We start from the raw sequence: 5664 nt of genomic DNA, 5'->3' as shown, positions 1-5664 counted from the left end.
CAAGTGTCTCGCAAATGGAATCTTTGCTTCGATGAGAAAGTCAAAGAGTTTGGATTTGTACAAAGCGAAGATGAATCATGTGTATATGTCAAAGTCAGTGGGAGTATAGTAAGCTTCCTCGTTCTATATGTCGATGACATATTACTCATAGGAAACGACATCCCGACTCTGCAGGAAGTTAAGTCCTGGCTCGGGAAGTGCTTTGCTATGAAGGACCTCGGAGAGGCTTCTTACATTTTGGGAATAAGGATAGTAAGAGAAAGAAGTAAGAGACTAATTGGACTTAGTCAGAACACTTACTTAGAGAAGGTACTAAAACGTTTTAGTATGGAAAACTCAAAGAAGGGAGAATTACCGATACAAAGTAATGCCAAGTTGAGTAAGACTCAAAGTCCGAGTACCGAAGCTGAAATAGCATAAATGAGCCGAGTACCATACGCTTCCGTAGTTGGCTCAATCATGTACGCTACGAATTGTACTCGCCCTGATGTAGCCTTTGCTTTGAGCATGGTTAGTAGATATCAAGGAAACCCTGGCAGAGCCCATTGGATTGCGGTGAATGTGACATCCCCAAAATCACGGCCAGAAAAGACCGGTTTCATTTATGCTTTTAAAATAATTTCAGAGTAAATCCTTTTGATTTAAAAGAGTTGCGGAATTTGTTCCCAAAACAAAATATGACAAAATAAAGTTTATCAAAGCATTTCATCAAGAGATGCGTTTTCATTAATTAACAATATTCGGGATGTCATGTTCCGATACAGACCAAAAGCATAAACAATATAAAATAGACCTTACAACAGTTATTTATAACTACTGATCTATAATCCAAAATCTCTTGTCAAGTCCACCCATTTATACTCTTTTGCCATTACTTGTAATGCAAAGAAAACTGAGTAGGTCAGGCTTGGGAGCCTGGTGAGCATGTAGGGTTTTCAACCCACAATAATACATTCATTATATTGAATTATCAAACAATCAACCCAAATACTCATTCCCATTATCTCCTTTATTTATTAAGGATTTACCCTAAGAATCAACTATCCTTTATCCATTTATTCCTAAGGATTGACCTAAGGAATTGACACAAAGTCCACCACTGCCAAGGTCCACAAATTACGATTGGTAAACACTTAGTTCAACATACTTAACAAACACCTAGTTCTAACACTCCTAGTGAACAATTAATTCAAAACATCTGGTGAATACTTAGTTCTAAAACACTTAGTGAACACACTCAGTTCAACAACACCAAGTGAACACATCTAGTTCAAAAATACTTAATGAACACATTGAGTCAAAAAATACAAAGTGAACACATAGAGTTCGGAAATAACTAATGAACACATTGAGTTCAAACACCAAGTGAACACGTAGAGTTCAATAATACCTAATGAACACATTGAGTCCAAAAAAACCTAGTGAACACATAGAGTTCGGAAATAAATAATGAACACATTGAGTTCAAACACCAAGTGAACACGTAGAGTTCAAAAATACCTAATGAACACATTGAGTCCAAAAATACCAAGTGAACACATAGAGTTCGGAAATAACTAATGAACACATTGAGTTCAAACACCAAGTGAACACGTAGAGTTCAAAAATACCTAATGAACACATTGAGTTCAAAAATACTTATTATTTCGTCTCACAAACACCTAGCACGTACTTCATAGCAAATACTTCATATCTATGCGGTAGAAGAAAGTGAATATACATTCACACATATAACAACAAAATATACACATAACACGTATTTCGTATAAAATACTTCGTATTTATGCGTTAGAAAAAAGTAACCACACACTCACTTGATTAGAAGATGATCGGACAGCACTACGGCTTGTAGAAGTAGTATTCTTCGGTAGATCTGGAAGATCTTCACAAAAATCGAACTTCTCGCGGACAGAGCTTCGGCTCGGGAATCGCACTTCTCGGGATCTTCGGGGCTTCGAAACTTGCTTCGGGACTCGGGAATATTACTGGGGCTTTGGGGTACTTCTGGCACGCAAACCGAGGTAAAACGGGAGAGAGAAGAGAGAAAGATAGCAAAGGAGTCGGCTGCCTTCGGATCCTATTTATAGAGGCTGGAACCTCGGAGTACGCGAGGCGTACGCCTCGGATCGTCATGGCTTACGTATCCGAAATACTCGAGTGCGAATGTCGACATACCTCGGTGTACGCGGGGCGTAGGCTAGTACGCGGGGCATACTTCGGATGAGTCCGATGACTCGTCTTCGGATAATACCGAGATTTAATAATTAAATTTAATTATTAATTATTTAATAAACTTCGAAAATTCATATCTTCTTCGTACGAACTCCGTTTCGACGTTCTTTATATCCACGCGTAGGTGAGACTACGCTCTACAACTTTCGTTTAGACTTCGTCGGCTAATTTTGACTTTATTTTTATTATTTATTTTTTTAGTAGGCCCGGACAGGAAAACTTCGTTATAAATTCATAACTTCTTCGTTTGACGTCCGTTCTTGCCTAACTATTCATCGCTTCGATACCAACAACGAGATCTTTGATTCTCGTTTAGATTGTTTCGACTAAAAACCGTTCGATCTCAAATCGAGTATTTCAGGCTGCATATCACTAAGTCGAAACTTCAGAAAATCATAACTTCCTCATACAAAGTCAGATTTTGGCGTTTTATATATGTACGGAATCCTTGTAACATATACTACAACTTAGTTAAGATTATTCATTCTAAATAATCTTTCATCAAAAATTCAATTTTGACGCCTATCGTCTCTAAATTGACTAGCCCTAATCTACGGGCGTTACAATTAAAAGTGGGTTAGATCTAATCCCACATCGGTTGGGAAGTAGAACTAAGCATTCCTTATAAGGTGTGTGGATACCTTCCCTATCACAACGCGTTTTAAAGCCGTGAGGTCAGTAGATCCCATAAGAACTCTGCAGTTAAGCATGTTCGGGCGGGAGTAGTACCAGGATGGGTGACCCCCTGGGAAGTCCTCGTGCCGAGTGGCCCAAAGCGGACAATATTGTGATACGTGCCAGAGGGGGGTGTTACAAATGGTATCAGAGCTAGGGGCATGGGTCGATGTGTTCGACGGGGACGTCGAACCCTAAAATGGGGGGTGAAAGTGGGTTAGATCTGATCCCACATCGGCTGGGAAGGAGAACTAAGCATTCCTTATAAGGGGTGTGGATACCTTCCCTATCACAACGCATTTTAAAGTCGTGAGGGCAGCAGATCCCATAAGAACTCTGCAGTTAAGCGTGCTCGGGCGGGAGTAGTACCAGGATGGGTGACCTCCTGGGAAGTCCTCATGCCGAGTGGCCCAAAGCGGACAATATTGTGATACGTGCCAGAGGGGGGTGTTACAAATGGTATTAGAGCCAGGGCACGGGTCGATGTGTTCGACGGGAACGTCGAACCCTATAATGGGGGGTGAAAATGGGCTAGATCTGATCCCACATCGGCTGGAAGTAGAACTAAGCATTCCTTATAAGGTGTGTGGATACCTTCCCTAAAACAATGCGTTTTAAAGTCGTGAGGGCAGCAGATCCCATAAGAACTCTGCAGTTAAACGTGCTCGGGCGGGAGTAGTACCAGGATGGGTGACCCCCTGGGAAGTCCTCGTGCCAAGTAGCCCAAAGCGGACAATATTGTGATACGTGCCAGAGGGGGGTGTTACAAATTAAAGTAGGTTAGATCTGATCCCACATCGGCTGGGAAGGAGAACTAAGCATTCCTTATAAGGTGTGTGGATACCTTCCTTATAACAACGCGTTTTAAAGCCGTGAGGGCAGTAGATCCCATAAGAACTCTGCAGTTAAGCGTGCTCGAGCGGGGGTAGTACCAGGATGGGTGACCCCCTGGGAAGTCCTCGTGCCGAGTGGCCCAAAGCGGACAATATTGTGATACGTGCCGCAGTGAGTGTTACAAATGGTATCAGAGCTAGGGGCATGGGTCGATGTGTTCGACGGGGACATCGAACCCTATAATGGGGGGTGAAAGTGGGTTAGATATGATCCCACATCGGCTGGGAAGGAGAACTAAGCATTCCTTATAAGGGGTGTGGATACCTTCCCTATCACAACGCGTTTTAAAGTCGTGAAGGCAGCAGATCCCATAAGAACTCTGCAGTTAAGCGTGCTCGGGCGGGAGTAGTACCAGGATGGGTGACCTCCTGGGAAGTCCTCGTGCCGAGTGGCCCAAAGCGGACAATATTGTGATACGTGCCAGAGGGGGGTGTTAAAATGGTATCAGAGCCAGGGCACGGGTCGATGTGTTCGACGGGGACGTCAAACCCTATAATGGGGGGTGAAAGTGGGTTAGATCTGATCCCACATCGGCTGGGAAGTAGAACTAAGCATTCCTTATAAGGTGTGTGGATACCTTCCCTAAAACAATGTGTTTTAAAGCCATGAGGGCAGCAGATCCCATAAGAACTCTGCAGTTAAACGTGCTCGGGCGGGAGTAGTACCAGGATGGGTGACCCCCTGGGAAGTCCTCGTGCCAAGTAGCCCAAAGCGGACAATATTGTGATACATGCCAGAGGGGGGTGTTACAAATTAAAGTAGGTTAGATCTGATCCAACATCGGCTGGGAAGGAGAACTAAGCATTCCTTATAAGGTGTGTGGATACCTTCCTTATAACAACGCGTTTTAAAGCCGTGAGGGCAGCAGATCCCATAAGAACTCTGCAGTTAAGCGTGCTCGGGCGGGAGTAGTACCAGGATGGGTGACCCCCTGGGAAGTCCTCGTGTCGAGTGGCCCAAAGCAGACAATATTGTGATACGTGCCGCAGTGAGTGTTACAAATGGTATCAGAGCTAGGGGCATGGGTCGATGTGTTCGACAGGGACGTCGAACCCTATAATGGGGGGTGAAAGTGGGTTAGATCTGATCCCACATCGGCTGGGAAGGAGAACTAAGCATTCCTTATAAGGGGTGTGGATACCTTCCCTATCACAACGCGTTTTAAAGCCGTGAGGGCAGCAGATCCCATAAGAACTCTGCAGTTAAGCATGTTCGAGCGGGAGTAGTACCAGGATGGGTGACCCCCTGGGAAGTCCTCATGTCGAGTGGCCCAAAGCGGACAATATTGTGATACGTGCCAGAGGGGGGTGTTAAAAATGGTATCAAAGCTAGGGCACGGGTCGATGTGTTCGACGGGGACGTCGAACCCTATAATGGGGGGTGAAAGGGGGTTAGATCTGATCCCACATCGGCTGGGAAGGAGAACTAAGCATTCCTTATAAGGTGTGTGGATACCTTCCCTATAACGACGCGTTTTAAAGTCGTGAGGGCAGCATATCCCATAAGAACTCTGCAGTTAAGCGTGCTCGGGTGGGAGTAGTACCAGGATGGGTGACCCCCTATGAAGTCCTCGTGTCGAGTGGCCCAAAGTGGACAATATTGTGATACGTGCCGGACGTCGAACCCTATAATGGGGGGTGAAAGGGGGTTAGATCTGATCCCACATCGGCTGGGAAGGAGAACTAAGCATTCCTTATAAGGTGTGTGGATATCTTCCCTATAACAACGCGTTTTAAAGTCGTGAGGGCAGCATATCCCATAAGAACTCTGCAGTTAAGCGTGCTCGGGTGGGAGTAGTACCAGGATGGGTGACCCCCTATGAAGTCCTCGTGTCGAGTGGCCCAAAGTGGACAATATTGTGAT

At 44.6% G+C, this 5664-nt stretch overlaps 2 pseudogenes; both read left to right on the top strand.

The window, feature by feature from the left end:
- The first annotated feature begins 4076 nt into the window (after positions 1–4076).
- Positions 4077–4194, top strand: LOC145065047 (5S ribosomal RNA; annotated as a pseudogene).
- A 445-nt stretch (positions 4195–4639) lies between these two features.
- Positions 4640–4757, top strand: LOC145065053 (5S ribosomal RNA; annotated as a pseudogene).
- The last annotated feature ends 907 nt before the right edge of the window (positions 4758–5664 follow it).

Source organism: Lactuca serriola, chromosome 7 (assembly GCF_051521515.1).
Source record: "Lactuca serriola cultivar US96UC23 chromosome 7, Lser_US96UC23_V15, whole genome shotgun sequence".
NCBI lineage: Eukaryota > Viridiplantae > Streptophyta > Magnoliopsida > Asterales > Asteraceae > Lactuca > Lactuca serriola.
Note: the sequence above shows the minus strand (reverse complement) of the source record. Positions and strands in the feature narration are given on the sequence as shown.